The sequence below is a fragment of the Cetorhinus maximus genome, chromosome 3, assembly GCF_964194155.1.
Source record: "Cetorhinus maximus chromosome 3, sCetMax3.hap1.1, whole genome shotgun sequence".
NCBI lineage: Eukaryota > Metazoa > Chordata > Chondrichthyes > Lamniformes > Cetorhinidae > Cetorhinus > Cetorhinus maximus.
Genome location: NC_135881.1, coordinates 146438499 through 146457074, shown reverse-complemented (window position 1 = coordinate 146457074; position 18576 = coordinate 146438499).

Genomic DNA, 18576 nt, shown 5'->3' with positions numbered 1-18576 from the left:
GGTGCGATGCATCTGGATCCAGTGCCGTAAGCGCTTCAATGATTTGTTGCGCTCTGGAAGGGTGAGTACCATGTTGGCATTGGGCATTTAACCCAGCAGGTAGCCTTAGCTTTTGAGGCACCACCCCTCCCTCCAAGTCTTACTGTCGTGACTGCATTGAATCATGTTGGGCATTTCTGGTACGCTGGGTGGGCAAACAGATAGTGCCCATGCTTAGATCAGCCTGAGTGGGTCATGAGGATATGAGTTCTCCCCCACACCATGTGTTGCTCTTAGTTGCACATGACTAGTCTGGGGGGCAACCTGTAGGAGATGCAGCTAGGCGCAGACTCAGAACTCCCAACACATGTCCTATTCACGGTGATGAGATGGTGGAAGGGGAGACTCAAGGTGTCGTGGCCAAGAGCCACCTGCTGCCCTTGATGCTGCACGTAGTTGTGCTTCCTTGCTATGGGAGCAAAGACCGTGTGGTTCCTAAAGTGATGGACGCAGAATGAGTCCAAGGTGACCATTGGGGAAGTTAGGAGCAGGCGCACTATCTTTGTGTGATTGACCAGCAGTAGTGGGGAGAGGAGGCACTGGAGGCCAGATACGGGCCACTGTGGTTGGGGTGCGGCGTGCACGTGCAGATTCCATGTGCAAATTGCCGCAATGAAAGGTCTTGTCTGTTTTTCAGGAGAAAAATGCTCACAAGGCATCTGAGCATTCGAGGACTGGAGGCGGCAAGGCCCAGTTCATGATTTTAAGCCGATTCGAGCAGGAGGCCCTGGAGCTTGAGAGGCGCCATGCGCCCAGATCAACTGGTGTCGGTGAGGCTGGGGTAGAACGACTAGGTATTTGAGGCCATCAGTGAGATCGGCAATGTCCTTCCAACATTCATAGCACTGATGATTATTTAATTTGTTATTGTTTCAACATTGCTCGGTCACAGGGTGATAGAGTCATAGAAAAAGGTCCTTCGGCACATCGAGGATGCGCGCGTCAAATACGCTCCTAAGTCTCCTAATCCCATTTCCCAGCACTATGCCCATGGCCTTGTGTGCCAAGGCATCGCAAGTGCACATCCAAATACTTATTACATGTTAGGAGGGTTTCTGCATCCACCACCCTTTTAGCCAGTGCGTTCCACATTCCCAATACACTGTGTGTGCAAAAGTTGCTCATCATATCCTCTGTAAACTTCATGCCCCTTACCTTAAATCAATGCCACCTGGTTACTGATCCCTCTGCCAAGGGGAAAAGTTCTTTTCTGTCGACCCTATCTATGCCCCTCATAAGTTTAAACACCTCAACCATGTCACCCCTCAATCTCCTCTGCTCCAGGGGAAATAACCCCAGTCTACGTTATATCTCTTCATAAGTCAAACTCTCCAGCCCAGCCAGCATCCTGGTCAACGACGTCTGCACTCTCTCCACTCCAATCACATCCCTCCCGTGAAGCGCATTTCAGAACTGCACGCAGAACTATAGCTATGGCCTAGACAGCATTTCCTGCACTTGGAAAATTACCTCCCTGCTCCTATATTCTATGCCTCGGCTAATAAAGGCAAGTATGGCATTTATCTTCTTAAACACCTTCTGTACCTGTCCCGCTATCTTAAGGGACCAGTCAACATGCACACCTAGGTCCCTCTGATCCTCGTTACTTCCCACAGTCATACCATTCATCGTGTATTCCTGTGCCTTGTTTGTCCTGCCCAAGTGCATGACCTCACACTTATCCACATAACATTCCATTTGGCATTCCTTAGGCCATCTGACCAGCCCGTCTATACCTGCCTGTAATATAAGACTCTGCTCCTCATTATTTGTCACCCCACCAATGTTCGTGTCAATTGGTTCTGGAAGGCTGAGCACATAATGAGCCGGGGGAAAGGGATGAAGTGTGTCACTGTGTGCACGCTAACTGATCCACTGTCCTTGTTGTTAATTTCAGCATCATCAGAGCCTGGCCACCAGGAGGAACTGCAGATGCCCCCTCTCACACCTGAGGGCCCTCAAGTGTGTCACACCATTTCTGCGAGGCAGGCACCAATGCAGATACTAGCACCTTGGTGGGCAATGGAACATCGGCTAGTGTCCCGGGGCACAGTGGAGAGGGCACTTTACAATCGCTGGAGGAGGTGGCAGAGAGAGAGAGTGCCAATGGCGCCAGCAGTAAGAGGACTGCAGGGGACCAATCGGTGCCTGATGATGTGCCTCTGGCGTCATCCGCGATGCAGCAGGTGCAGGAAATGTGGCCGGGTGTGCAGGAGCATCTGGGAGTGATACATGAGGCTGTGCTTCGCTTGGTGTCCATGGTGGAGGGGTCCACACTGAGCATCACTGATGCAATGAGCCCCATGACAGAGTGTCATGCTTCCTCCATGGAGAGTGGCAACTCTCGTGGAGGCGCACCTCTAGGAGAACAATCAGGTTCTCCTGGGGTTACGCTGGGACCTGCAAGCCTTCACAGTGCCAGTGACCACAGCTCATCAGTGCCAATGTGGGAGATGGTGTGGGCTTCAAGCTTCCCAGCTCATTGCCCATCCATCGATGGTGAGTAGGGAGGTCCGAGGCAACCTCATGTTGGCGCAGCAGCTGCTTGTCGTATCTGCAGGCTCCTCTCACGGTGCTAGGGATGAGCGCACCAGCTGCTCTGCCCCTCTCCCAGTGACTGTATCATCCAGTGAGGCTGTGACGACTGGGGAGATGGCAGCTGTGCAACTGGCATATCTCTCCCAGGTGGGCCCAGCACAGGCTCCATGGGCAACAGGTCGCCCGCCAAGGTCATCGAGACCAACAGGACAGCAGAGTCAGCAGGCTGTCTCAGATGCCACTCCGAGCGATGGGGCAGCACCAAGACGTAGCACCCGTAAACGAAAGCATAAGGCACCTTAGGCACACCAAGGGTTTTTCACTGGTGCTTTTGTGTTGGCCCAAGATTAGGTCCTTATAATTTTTTTTGGCTTGCTTAGAGTTTTGTTTTGGAATTGTGAGAACATCTGATGTTTAAAATAAAAACAAGATGTGTTACCATGGCTGAGGGTGGCTCCTTTGTTCTGCATGTGTATGTTTAAGAGAAATGTCATGAGTGTTTATTTGGACATTCAAATTTATGTCCAAAGCCCTTAGTTGCAGCTGATGACCTGTCAGATTTAGCACGTAAGTGCTGAGTATGGAAGCGCCAGGCAAGGCTGGTCCTCCTGATCCATTTGTGTGGAGCTAGCTGAAGGTTCGTTACTTTAAAGCCTCCTGGGTGTCCCTGACTCCTTGGTGTAGTCCTGAGTCAGCGTCTAGCCCCTCAGCATTCCCCTGTGCTTCCTCATCCTCAGAATCAGTGCTGGACTCATCGTGTGCAGCCGCATCCACTGCGTCAACGTCTTCGTCATCCACTGCGTCCCCCCTTTCCAGCACAAGATTGTGGAGAGTGCAGCATGCGACCACTATCACCGACACATGATTTGGGGGGTACTGGAGTGCGCCCCCTGAGCGGTCCAGGCATCTTGAGAAGACCGATGGCTCTCTCCACCACAGCCCTCGAGGAGGTGTGGCTCCTATTGTACCGCTGCTCAGCTTCTGATATTGGATGGCGGAGAGACGTCATGAGCCACCTTCTGAAGGGATAGCCCTTGTCACCCAGCAGCCATCCATCCAGCAGGGCTGGAGCACTGAAGAGCCCCGGCACCTGGGAGCGTCTGAGGATGTAAGTATCGTGGGAGCTGCCTGGGTACCTTACACACTATCTGCACGTTCATGGAGTGGAAGCCCTTCCTGTTGACGAAGGCACCGGGCTCACCTGCTGGCACCTTGATGGCCACATGTGTACAGTCTATAGCACCCTGGACATGGGGGAAGACAGCAATGGCCACGAAGCCTCTGGCTCACTCTGTCTGGCTTGCCTGGTCCCAACGGTAGTGGATGAAAGTCAACGCACGCCTGAACAGAGCGTCTGTAACCTGCTTGACACAAGTGTGAACAGCTGATTGGGAGACACCGCAAAGATCACCCACCGACCCCTGGAAGGAGCCAGAGGCATAGAGGTTGAGGGCAGCTGTGACCTTCAGAGCCACTGGCATGGGGTGTCCACCCACACAGTTAGGGGAGATCTCAGGCCCAATCATCTGACAGATGTAGTTGACTGTCTCCCTTGACAGTCGAAGCCTCCTTCTTCACTGCATCTCAGACATATTGAGGTACCTGCTTCACCGCCTGTATACCCTGGCAGCAGGATAGTGGCGTCTTCTGCGGCCCCTTCCACCTTGGACTACCTCTTGGCCCTGCGCCCCTTGTGCCTGCACCTGTCCTCCTAAAGGTGGCTCTCCTGGTGGCTGAATGTGCACCCTTGGCCTCCTCCTTCTTCTAGCCCTCCCTTCCTCCTCAGAGGAGCTGCCTCCAGTGGACATGTCAGAACCCATACCCAGGCGAAAGGGAGGCCTCCGGAAAGCTGCAGGCCTGCTAAAGATTACTGACTGTAGAGTGCTGACCTGAAGGTTCAAAGGACACAGAAATCTATTGGAATTCGCTCTGAACTGCTGCAGATCACACAGGCAAGTTTAAAAAACTTTCTCCAATAAATACTCCACAGAGCAGATTGACGACCCCACTGAGCCCTCTTATCCCACCCGTGGATGAGATTCATAGAAAAGTCTCTTACCCACCTGCCCGTTGCACCCGTGTGCCGACCCGAAGATCACTTGCCCGACGTCACCACGCGTCATTTTACGTGTGGACGTGCAGGGCCCGCCCCCCAAGTCAAACTGAAAATTCTGTCCTTAATGTTTGGTTGCAAGAACTTACATTTATTGTTAAGGGTTAGTTCTGCTTCTTGCAAGCATTGCAACACTGCTCTCACTCTAGCATCATGCTCTGATATAGTGGACCTGTGGATCAGGATGTCATCCATGTGACAGATGACTCTTTCTAGAATGCTCGTCATCATCCTCTGAAAAATTTCTGGTGCTGGCCGAAGGGTCGTCGATTGAAGCGATATCTCCCAGCTGGTGTGATGACTATTGTCAGTAATTTGGATTCCTCATCTAAAAGGTAGATGCCAAAAGCCACTGTTCGCATCTAGTTCCATAAAAATTGTGCTTTTTGCTAGCTTTGCCAGACTCTTATCCAGTGATGCCATTGATTGGATCTCCCTTTCCACAGCCTTGTTTAACTGTGTGAGGTCAGCACAGATTCGCAGTGAGCCATTTGGTTTCAGCACTAGAAACATACCTGAACACCAACTTGTAGGTTTTATTGCAGCTGAGATTACTCTCTGGTGCAGCATTGACTCAATTTTTTGCTTCACCTTCTATAAAAGTGGGTGTGGAACTTTCCTTAGGGTGAACAAGCTCATTGGTTTGGCACCTGGTCTCAAAGTGATGTGATAGGCTGATTTCAGCTTCCCAAGCTCTGTAAATAAGTTTGGAAATTCTGTCCTGGTTTCTTTTGGTTTGTCTTGGCTTCCCAATTCATCTCATTATAGATGAGTTGTAGAGCTGTGCAAGTTTTTCAGCTTAATAGTGAATGCTCTTGGTTTTGGAACACTTCCAATGTTTCTGTGATTTATCTTCCTTTGTACTGAAGTGTAGCAGTCAGCCATCTTTTGACCTTTAGTTGAATGCCATCTGGATGTGGAGTTGTATGGTCAATGGCTGGAGGAAGGTTTGCTTTAGCCACTGTCCTGTGTCTGAAAGAACTGAAACTCCTGCTCCAGTATCTAATTTGAAGTTTGGTTTACATCTGTTGGCCATAATGCCTGTGCTCCAATAGTTGCCATTAGATCCTGTGATTTCTCCCAAGAGTGGCACTTTGTTGTCTTATGTATTTTCAATTTCTTGCATGCTACAAGCTTTAATTGGTTTCGCTTTAAATATTTGAGTTGGGACATACAGCTTTAAAATGTCCTCTCGCCTTACAGGAATGGCACTCCACATTTTTGTCAGGGCACTCTTTGTGCTGAAGCAGCCTTTTCCTACCACATCGAGAACATTAAGTAATGGTGGCTACCACAGCCTCTTTGCTCTTTCCCTGTTTTTGAGTCAGTGTGCTGCTACTTCTGTGCCCCACAAACTGCACTGTGTCAGTCACTGCTGGTAGGGTTGAGAACCAGCCCTACCAGAAATTTTCAATATAATTTATGTTCAAATGTGCTCAAAATATTCAGTAACATCATTTGACATCAAAAGGCGTAATTTGGAATAAGGCACCAAAAGGGATCATTAGGCCTCCCCTCCCCTCACTCCCTGATTCATTCCCTCCCTCCCACCCTTACTCAGCTCTCCCTCCCGTACTCATGCTCTCCCTCCATACTCAGCCGCACTCACTCACTCATGCCTTCCTCCTTCTCCACCCTTCCCCCACTGGGATTTTGCCATCTTACCTGCATGTGGGGGAGCTCCCAACTCTTCTCTGCCACCCTCCCCTCCCTCCCCCCCTCCAGTCCAACTTGAGGCACTCCAGGCCTCAAATCTCAGCCCTACTCTCAGCCTCAACCTCATTCCTTGGAAGCGCTCTGCCCCCTGGCCGCAGTCCTGCTCTTGGCCCCAGGCTATGGTTCTGCCAAGGCCTCGAACCCTCTCTTGGCCCCATGCCTCAGACCCGCTGTTACCCACCCCGGCTGTGGCCCCGCTCTCGGCCTGTCCAGCAGCTTACTCATACAGGGGAGGCAACACCAGGAAGGCACTCTGCAGGGTGCATATGAGCTACTGGGGGCATGGCCTCTGCAATTCCGCATCACAAAGCGATTTAAAGGCAGGTGGCCTTGATTCAAACATTGCTAGCAATGCACACATCCATGTGCATGTTCTCAAGAGGTCGTCATATGGCATAAATGCTTACTACTGAGGTTTGACAGTGAAGAAGATCACTGGGGACCGAAATGGTTACATTTTTGTTGCCTAGTGTGCCTATGATCTGGGGAAATTGAATTGCCTTCCATTCAAGTATGTCACATAGAAATATATTGCTACTAACAATCTTTAGTGAATTGGACAAGAAAGCTGCTGTGTCACAAAATAAAACATTTATAAGTTCATTAACACTGTGGTGGATAACATACTGGATCACAGCCTATGGGAGGAGCTAGAAGTGCAAACGTCAATGCGATCTTCACTTTTATTGCCACAGTCCTGTTGGCTGACTGTGTCCAGAACTGGTTGTAGAAAATAGGATAGTTTTGTGACTATATTTTTGTTAATGGCCCACATTTTCCTTTCCCAATAGCAGCGAATTTTGAGATGATTGCCGTCCAGCAATCTCACTAGCTCCAATATCAGGAAATTATGGTGTGCCTCAATGGGCTCAGGAAAAGCGCAATCGCCACAATGCATGAGTAACACAATGCATCAGCCGGAACTTATTAAAAAATCCATGACACAATATTGTTGATGTCAACTGATGTCTGCAACTTAAATCAATTTTGTTGTGATTGCTATAACTTGGAGGTCGGGAACTTCGGATTGCCACTCTGACTGTACTTTCCTGCGTACCGATGCAGCTCCGCATTTCTGTTCGGGTCTTCCGAGCCAACTTCTCCAGAAATGCAGAAGGTACAGTTCATTGGAGAAATCCATTGCAGCAGAGTAGCGTCAAGGTAAGACTGGACACTCCCACTTTTTAAGGCACTAGCTGTTGTAAGGCAAGTTTAAATGCCAAGTGTGAAGGTTAGTGAATGGGTGAGTGGATGAGTGGATGAATAGACAGAGTGGTAAGGTGGGTAAGTGGATGAGGTAACTTGGTAGGGTGGCAAAAAGGTGAGGTGGTGGATGGGTAGGGTGACAGGTGGGTAGTGTGGTAGATGGGTAGGGTGGCAGGTGGGTAGTGTGGTAGGTGGGTAGGGTGGCAGGTGGGTAGTGTGGTAGGTGGGTAGGGTGGCAGGTGGGTGAGGTGAGTAGGTGGGTGAGGTGAGTAGTCAGGTCGGGTCAGGATGGTTAGTCAGGTCTGGGGCTAGTCAGGTTGGGTGGTGAAGGGTAGTCGAGTAATGGGGGTAGTCAGGTCTGGTTGGGTGGATAGTCGGGTGGTGGGAGGTAGTCATGTATGGCCAGGCGGGCAGTTAGTCGGGTGGTTGTAGGGACCCAGGTCTTGTCAAGGTGTAGTCAGGTAGGGTGAGGTTGGGAAGGGTAGTCGGGTGGTTGGGGTTTAGCTTGGTTGGGGACATTGTATGATGTTGTATGTGTCTGCATGCCATTGTGATGATAAGGTGCTCGGCAGAGAAAGCGTTATCATGCAACTGGAGAACAGCATCGCCCACTGTCTGATGTATAGAGTCACATGGAATTAGACTCAGAGAGAACATTCTAGAATTATCTGTGGACAGTTAGTGACTGTTGGTATCAATACCATACATGACAGTAACCTGGGATCTGTAAATAGTTAAAGACTACCAATAAATGGTTCATATTTAAATATACAAGTCTCATGATCTCATAATTGAGACATCTAAAGAGCCCATTATAGAACAGGGTGATCAGCGATGATACACATCATGGTGTTCAGCAGTGATAAGAAAGGTGCCGTTTTAAACAATGAACCCAGAACAGTATCCCAAGGTATGAAAAACTAAAAACAGCTGAAGTCTAACTGCAGAGATGTGCACCTAAGAAGAAAAATTGAAGAAACAGCTAAAGAAGTTTCACTATAAACTTAGAAGTTGAGGAATCCGTCAGAGTTACTGAAAGTCCATCGCGAGATCCCTGAATGGCATAGAGCAAAAAACTGCTCCAATCACAAGATGGGTGAGTAATACTACAAAAAACTTGCAAGACCCTGAGTGATGCAGAGTCAAAGGACCTGGCTCAGTCACGAGATGGTGAGCAAAAATACAAAAATGAAACTGGTATGCTTGATATGCTTATGGGGGCTGGGGGTGGGTGGGCTGGTATTTCCTCTCCTCCTAGTCCACAGGTAGTGCTAAAAAATCCCTTACCTCTTTAATGCTGTAATCCATACGTCCCTTAGTTGCTGATTGTCTAGAGGTCCAGGAAACCCACCCAGCATTAAGCTGAAAACATACAAAAAAATCTTAGGTACACAGCTTTATTAAAACTGGAGGTGGATGGGTTTGAGAAAGGTTGGGTTCAAGCTTGAGATTTTTTACATTTTTACTTCCCACCTGGCATAAACCTACCAGACGTGTTATGGCACAGCAGATGGTAAATGCTAACCTGCTCAAATACCAAAGGGAAACTTGAAACAACTGTTTTGCAATTTGTATATTTCGAGAAGCGTGCCTTGAATTCAGTATTAATAAGACCACTGAGTCTTATAGGTTTCTTACAAAACTAAATTAAACCCTTATTAATAAAAAAATGATTTTGAGTGCATACATAAGTTTACAAATTACTACTATGATAACTCCTAGCTCCCCTAATTAATCTAACTCCCAGTTACACCTCCATTAAGGCAACATTGAAAACACATATTTTAAAATGCTCAGACAAAGTAACACAATACCCTGAATAGTTGAATTCAAAGCGAGTTTTCTTAACTTCAGTTCTTGCAGACAGCAGTTTGGGCACAGCGGTTGGAGGCTTTTCACTCTTGTTAGATCTTAGAATGCCTTCTTTCCTACACACAATCTCATCTCCTTTATACAGATTTCCCCTTTGAATGCAAATCCTCATTGTTTCACTATGCTTTTGGACTTTGCTTCTCCAATAATAATAATCTATCATAGTACCATGTTTACCAATAATCTTTGGGAAAAATAAACACACTGTTTCTTAACTTCTCCTGGCTAGGTGAAACATTTCACCCTGTCTTTTGAATTCAAGCTAGTATGGTTTATTTAAAAATGCAAATGTTGCCTTTACACCTCACATTCTAAAACTTCACCCATATTTACCTACTTAACATTTCAAACCTAGCTTACCTTCTGATAGATGAAAGCCTTCAGACCAGCTGCCTTTAATTCATTTAAGACATGCATGCACACACACATACATACACACTCATTATTACGCTTCTTTACAATAAATTTCAATAACATTATGAAAATTATTATATCTTCCTAACAGACTTTCAGGTCAACATTGTCATTTTTGTGTCTCTTGTTATGATCCCCATGGAGGAACCATAAACCAAAATAGCCAAATTTATCAAATGACTCCCAAAGAAGAAATTACCAATAAGATTTCACTTTTTGCAACATTTACTTTAACATGTATCTGAATCAATGTAAATTAAGCATGAATTAACGGGCAAATTATACTTCAAATAAAAAGTTAAATTTTACTTTAAATAGTTGATACAATAAAGATACATAACCACAAGCATTCTCATCACTTCCCGCATAAATGAGGCACTACATGACTGCATAGTTCCACAATGTGCTGTTCTTTATTCACGCAGGTCAGGGAATCCAGGCTGACAACAGCTTGCATCTTTGTGTTTCACAGGTACAACTGTCGTCAGCAAAGCACACTGCTATAAACCCTCACTCCCTCAGGTCACGGCAGTCCTGATGGTTTAGCTTTCCAGATTTTACAGCTAACCAACCAATAACACCCCAGTTCATGGTTTGGCCACTTTTGGGAAAACACCCAGCTCTTTAGCATCTCCATGATATTCACACAGCTTTCCAGATTTTACACCTTTTTAGCCAGCTCAGACAGTGCCTCCAAGAATTCCTGCCCACTTTTCTCCCAAACAAAAAAAACTGACCTCTTCCTGAGCGTGGCTTGCATCTTCTCCTCAATTGAATTCTCTTTGTTCCTCTTTCTGTCTCTGTCTGCTTTATTTTTGCATCTGTGCACTGATCACCTTCACCCTCCAGCTCCTTTGTTTCAGGGGCGTCCGTATCTTAATGTCCTTCCTGTTGGTACTGCTTCCAGGTCAAGGGTTGCCAGGTCACATGGACCAGTATTCCTTATTATCCAAGAAAATTATATTGGATTCTTTTACAATTGATGCAAACTCTTAAAAGTCCCTTTCAAATATTCTTAAAAACAATTACAGATTCTACAGACATTTTAAAGAAATTACAAATTTTCTTTACTGTTCCACTTCTGGGTCAAAGGTCATCAGACTATACATGGTGTTAGCTGCCTTACTCTCTACAATTTGTCTTATCTAGGAACCAGTTTCCTCCATCCCACTACCCAGTTTCAATTATTTCCATTTCTGTCTCATGGCTACCGTCATGCACTCACAGTTCCAAAGTGAGATTTGAGTGTAGTTTGGAGACAAATGTCTGACAGAACCTAATAATTTTTCAAAGGCACAACTCCCATAGGACCAGAGATACCTCATCTTCTTCCTCTTCCTCTTCTTTCAGCTTCTCCCATTGTATTTGGATTTGTCACAATGCTGATCACCCTTTTCCATCTCCTCCTGTCAGTCACCCATTCCCTTCCAATCCCACTGTGTTTAAATCTCTCATCACTGCATATTTTCATTTGGTCTTAGGTCTTCTTCTTCTCCTTCTTCCTGCCATTCCCATCTCCATTACTCACCCACCCCATTTCCTCTCTCCCTCTGCATTGGATGACCATACCATTTCAATATCTTCTCAGCTAATTTCTTTGATGCTCCCATAATCTTCTCTGATCCCTTTCTCATTACTCCAAATGTTATGGACCATGGTGGGAGGAGTGCACAGTTAATTCTAGCCCCACTTTTCCACAGGTTGGAACAAGCGTTTAAATATTTAATTCACCCACAAAACTAGCCAATCGTTACCCTTTGATACTGTTATTCCCAGCATAAAAAAATCTAACAAGGCTTCTTTCAGTAAACACAAAGACATAATTGATTTGTTATAAATCAAACTTCCTTTTAAAAACAAGTTAATAAACTGGTTAACATACAAGTTGTTGTTTAGAATGGAAACAATTTCTCCCTTTTTTAAACAACCCAGATATTCAAAACCCAATACACTCGCACACAAATACAAAACAGGATGTTATGATGTGGCAGATGATGTGTGCCAGGTGGATCAAATCCACGAGGAAAACTTGATCATGTGGTCACAACTGTTTTGCAATTTGTATTTTATTTCAAGATGCATGCCCTGAATTCAGAAGTAATAAGACTACCATGATTTCAAAGGTTTTTAGAAAACTAAATTAAACATTTATTAACCGAAGGAAAGATTTCAACCACAAACATAGGTCTACAAATTACTACTAAAACCCCTAATTAATCTGGTTTAGAATTACACCCTTGTTAATGCAACAGTAAAAACAAATAGATTTAAGCAGACCCAGACAAAGTTACACGATACCCTGGACAGTAGAATTCAAAGTGAGTTTTCTCAGCTTCGGTTCCTGTAGACAGCAACTTGATGCAAAGTGCTCTACCCATCTCTTTAGAATTAGGGCTTTTCATGTGTGCAGTGTTGGCCTGTCTGCACAAAAGACTGGTGATGAACCAGTAGACTGGGCCCCGTAGACAGATTTCAGAGGATCGTAGAATCTCTTCCACTCTTTGTGGTCTGCATATGACTGAAGTACATCTACTTTCTGATTCAGCCAAGTGTCTTGCATCTCTCTGAGTTTGCACTGGACAGTCCTGTGGATGTTTCAGTAGGCATCATGCTTGTATAGTGATGACTTGTCATTGAAATAAACCCTGTAGAACAGGTGTTCCCAAACTGTGGGTCGCAACCCCCAGTGAGGTCACAGGATGAGCAATTGGGGTCATGAGCTACCTCTGCCCTGAGCAGCAAAGGTGACTGTGGAGCATTCACTCTGGTGGGTCAGCCCTGGCTTTGGCTCCGAGGCATGTTGGGTTTAAAATACAAGTGAGAACCAGACAGAATATAGAAAATTCAGACGGAATTGGGAAAGAGAATAAGGAAAGCAAAGAGAGTATGAAAAGAAACTGGTAGCTAACATAAAAGGGGATCCATAAAAGGGAGCTCTTTTTTATAGGCAAATTAATAGTAATCCTTAGGTAGAGGAGAGGTTTGGCTAAAAAGGAAACCCATGCATGGAGGCAGAGGGCATGACTGAGGTACTAAATGAATACTTTGTATCTGTCTTTACAGAGGATGAAGGTGCTGGCAAAGTCACAGTGAAAGAGGAGGTGATTAAAATGGCTTATGAGATCCTGGACTTTGTAAGCAAGGGCATGGGGTACAAAAGCAAGGAGGCTATGATGAACCTTTATAACTCACAGGTTCACCCTCAACTAGAGTATTGTGTGCAATTCAGGACGCTATATTTTAGGAAGGATGTGAAGCCTTTAGAGAGGGTGCCGAAAACATTTACAAGGAAAGTACCAGCGTATGCGACTTTGGTTACAAAGATAGGTTGGAGAAGCTGGGGTTGTTTTCCTTGGAGAATAGAAGGTTGGGAAGAGATTTGATAGAGGTGTTCAAATCATAAGAGGTCTAGACAGAGTAAATAGAGAAAAAAACTGTTTGGCGGAGGGGTTGAGAACCAGAGGACACAAATTTAAAGTGATCAGCAAAAGAATCAAAGGCAACATAAGGAAAATCTTTTTTTTAACAGTGAATGGTTATGACCTGGAATGCGTTGCCTGAAAGGGTGATGGAGGCAGATTCAATCATCGCTTTGAAATAGGAATTGGACAAGCACCTGAAGGGAAAAAACTATGGGGCAAGAGCAAGAGAGCGGGACTCACTTGTCATAAGTTGTCTTAGGGCGGAATTGTCCCAGATTTGCACGAAGTGCAGTAGCGGGCGGGAAAAAGAACGTTTTACTCGCCGGCTGCAATTGCGGCTTTTCACGCCGTATCATCCCGATCCCGCCTCATTAATCATGCGTTCCTGGGAAACACATCATTTTGCAGGTGGGCGACCTCTGATTCTTCTGCTATGCCATCACCTTGCTGCTTCCTCACACCATGCACCATATTTAAAGTACAGCCACACATACACCTCTCAGTGCTTCTAGACAAGGTCTGCTGCACAGAAGACATGGCCCTGAAAGGCAACAGGACTGCAGCCCCCGATTCAGTGACGCATCCCTGGAACGCCTTCTGGATGTCATGGAGGCCCACTGTGATGTTCTCTAACCCCGCTCTGGTTGCAGGATGGGCAGCAACATCACCAATCTGGCTTGACAGGTGCTGGCAGTGGTGGTCAGCACCAAAACCCTGCAAACCACAGACAGCCAACCAGGGCCATAAGAGGATGAATGATCCCCTCTGTTCCACCAGGTTAAGTCATTCTTCTTACCACTCAACTCACACATTGACAAACCCACCACACATTCACAGGGATCTCACTCACTGCCAGTTCAAGGGACATCACCATTCACTCTCTCACACACACCTTCATTGTCATCATCCCTTCCATGGCACCACTCACCAACCACATATGCCAAGTATACTTATCATCTGGCCTGGCAGGCATCCTGCTTACGCCCACTCCATCTCTATTCATGCAGGACAAGCTGGCACACAACAAGAGGGAGAGGTCGTAGACCAGTGGAGGAATGCCTGAAATCAAGGTCCTCACGGACTTTGAAAATTGAGTCATCCAGCTGGCGGGCGAAGATTTGGACTATTCCTGTGCTGACAGTGAGGTCAGCGCTGCTCAACCAAGTGAGGATCCAGCAGTGCAACATCCATCAGACATCCATGCTGTGAGTGATGTGTCCTGTTTCACAGGCCACTGCCATGCACTAATTATCTCTCTTTGCTTTTACAGGCACATCTGGGAAACAGCCGAGGGTTTCCGAAACCCAGGTCCTCGAATCAAGCCCTGAAGACACCTCTGAAGAGGAATTTGCTGAAACCCTCATTGAAAACCTGTCACAGTGCTTACCCACACCCTCCAACAGTGCAGAGACACACACCTCGCGGTCACAATTTGGTGAACACGTCGCACTGTCTGATCCACAGCAGACGGCAGCAGGGACTTCCCAGGTTTCCATCCCTCAGAGGACTGCTGGAGGCCAGAAATCTGCTGAGTCCGAGTCAGATGACGAGCCTCTGGACTCATTCATACCTCAGTTGCTGGAGTTGCAAAGGCAAGCTTGGGAACATCAGAAAGAGACGTCCGCTGCACTCCTCAGTTTGCAAGGCATGATGGAGGAGTCTGTCCACCTTCACTCTGAGGTGATAGTGCCAGCATGTCAATGCACCAAAGTCAACACTGGTAGGATGGCAGCTGCCATAGAGACCTTGGTCCAGGACATTGGACCTGCACTGCTGCATGGACTGAACTCTATCGCTGATGCCATGGTTGCCTCCAACAGTGTCAATGCGAGGGGGTGTAGGGCAGCTCGATCTCAGTCCAGCTTCCCCTTCTTCACAAGGAGTCACCCAGGGTCCCTTGGGCACCCATAGGGAGGAGGATCAGCAGGTGCACACCCCCTGATAAAGACAGGTTTCTCAATCCAGGGCCTCTTCCCTATTCTTTTTGCAGCCTTCCCAGCACACTGATGGTGCGCTTTCACAGCCACTGGACACATCAATCATGTCTGCACCTCGATGGGGCTTATCATTGCTGCCAGAATGTCCTGGGTTGGCGGCACAGAGTTCCGTCATTCTTTCTGTGTGCTCCCCCATCTCATCAGTAGCTGTGTCTGGTGACAGTGTGGTCCTGAGGAGTTCAGCTCATGAAGGATGCCATAGGATCAGGAGAAGTTAAAGTTTCCCTGTTGCATCTCCATGATATGACCCTGATCACAGAGCACAAGCGAGCTGCCATCAGCCAGACAGGAGTCAGACATTCACATAAGCTATGTGAGGATCTATGGAGTGTCCCTACTGCATGTCGTCATCATTCTCCTGAAATGTAGGGACTATGGGCATCCGCTGCATCTCCATAATAAGAACCTTATCACAGAGAGTATTGTGCTGCCATCAGTCAGACAGGAGTCAAACGTTCACAGATGCAATGTGAGGATCTATGGTGTCCCCTCATTGGATGTCATCATCATACTCCACAAATCTAGCAGTTATGAGGGCCTCCTGAGCACGCCTGCCTCATCTGGTCAGTGCGATGGCCTCATCATTGTCACCCTCACCTTTGAGGACCTCCTCACCCTCATCCCCGTCGACGTTCTCCTCATTGGAGGAAACGTGCAGCTCCTCCATCTCCTCCTCAGCCAGCTCATCTCCCCGTTGCAGCACCAGGTTGTAAAGGGCACAGCAGGCGACAACGATGCGTGACACCCTCTGTGGACTGTATTGCGGGGATCCACCAGACCGATCTAAGCACCGGAACTTCATTTTCAGCATCCCGATGGTCTGCTCCACCAAGTTGGGAGCTGCAGCATGATCCTCATTATACCATCGCTCTGCTGCAGACTGAGGCCGCCACACGGGTGTCATCAGCCACGTCCTCTGTGGGTAGCCCTTGTCCCCGAGTAGCCAACCCTGCAGCTTCTGTGGGCCCTGGAAGACTGCAGGGATCTGAGACATACTGAGAATGTTGGAGTCATGGGCACTCCCTGGGAACCATGGGGAGACCTGCAGGATGCATTTGTGGTGGTCACACACCTGCTGAACATTCAGCGAGTGGGAGCCCTTGCAGTTGACGTAGTTGACCGCTTGTTGCCACGAAGATCTGAGCACCACATGAGTGCAGTCGATGGCACCCTGCACCTGTGGGGAACCCGCGATCTGGGTGAATCCAGTTGCCCTTGCATCCTGGCTGTCCTGGTTCTGGGCAAAATGCACAAAGTTGTGTGCACTCACGAAGATGGCGTCCATGATCTCATGGATGTATTTGTGGGTGGAGGCTTGCAATATCCCACAGAGGTCACCTGTGGAGCCCTGAAAGGAGCCACTTGTGTAAAAATTAAGCACCGTGGACTCTTTCACAGCCACTGGCAGTGGATGCCCTCCATGTCCCCCTGGCGTCAACTCTTGCAGCAGATGACAGATGTGACTGACCAGTTTCCTGGACATGCGCAGTCTTCAGTGACACTGGTTCTTGGTTATCTGCAGGAATGACAAGCGCTGTCTATAGACCCTGGGACTAGCTAGACGCCGACCAGCAACAGCTCGCTGTGGCTCTTCAACGGCCTATGCAGGAGCCCCAACCACCCCTTCTCCCTAAGGGTGCTGCTTCTCGCTTTGCAAAGCCAGGCACCTCTGTCACTCACTTCTCCTTCGTCTCTGCTCTCTGTAAGCCATGAGGCATTCAGCTAGGTCACCAGGCTCCATGCTCCTGATGTATTCCTCCTGCAGGATGAAAGGGAGAGAAGCATGGGTTAGCTTGAGTGTACTACGAACCTCTCTTGGTTAACTCTGAATGCCCTGTAACACACCCCGGAGAGTATTGGCCACCACTTGGATGGCCAGAGATTAGTGCGCTGCATGGCTGCCCGAAACCCCAACCAACTCTGCCCCACTCCACCTAATCAATTGGCGGCAGCTTTGCCCACTGGACTGCATGCTGTGCTCTCAGCTCAGGTGCAGACATTCTCCTAACCTGCACTGCAAGGCTGCACTGTTAGCTTGGACCATGGGGCAGACTGGTCCAAACCGGGGTGATGACATTGTAAGGGGCTGTGAATGCCTTCACCAGTGACTGCTCCATGGCCAGCTTTAGCAAGGAGATTGTACAATGTGCCCAGTCATCCAACTGTTCTGCAGTCCACTAAAAAAACTCATTAGTTTGCAGTCTATGCCCGAGGGGTTTAAAGCTCTGGAGCACTTGGTAGCAGTTCGTTGCTTGAGTGAGATAAGCTAGAGGCCTGAGTCCAATCATATCAATGTGGCTGCATCTGAACTGTCTCAGCTGCAGAGGAATGGTTACTTTATACAAGGTTTCTCTACTACGTGATTGCTTCCCTCCCCCACCCCACCCCTCCCTTCACGTGCTTGTGCACTACCATCCACTGCAGTGCAGTCCTTGCCCAGGCATCGCACTGTCAGCCAGCCAGGAAAAAGTGACTTGCCTGTGCCCTCGCCTGAATGCGCAGTGCCTTAACCTTTAAGTCCAGCAGGCGACCCTTGCGAGCGCTGCACAACGTTACTATGCACTCACCTCCGAGTTCCCTTGAAGTGCAGTTCGCCTTATTAATGCTGTTATGAAACATGTTGGCTTGCAATCACGCCAACGTGCCTGGATGATCCAGCGTAGGGTCATGATTCCAGCGTGCTGGGCTTATAATGATTTGCAGATGTATTAAAATGAAGTTCCCGACGTACGGCGGCAGGAAATGTGGTCCGATATTGACGGGCAGAGCGGACGATTGCAAACTAGCTTCACGACGTTGTGAAACCGATTTTTGGCGTTCCTGCCATATTGTCCGTTCACACCTGCCATGACCCCCAGCGTCAACAGGCACGGATATATCCGCTCTTAGCGAAAAATTTAATAAAATACATTGGAGGAAATTTAATGACAAACACTTTGTGCAAGTGCTAAATGTAAACATTTCAATAATTAAAAATTGTAAATACATGTGCTTATGTGTGCTTTAAAGCAGCTGGGCTGTGGGAAAACAAATAATCAAAAGACTTGAAGCCTTTGTAATGTAGGCATGCAGAATAATGCTTAGGATATCTTGGAAAGGGAGAGTAAACAACTAGGGAGAATGAAACCCAGAAGAGTCTTGATAGACTTGGGGTAGAATCTTGTGCTCTCGTTGGTGGTGAGCTTGGAGGCAGGAAGGGCATGTACTTAGGTGGGATGGTGGCATATTGAACCCCACTGCCTTCTTGCCTCCACCTGTA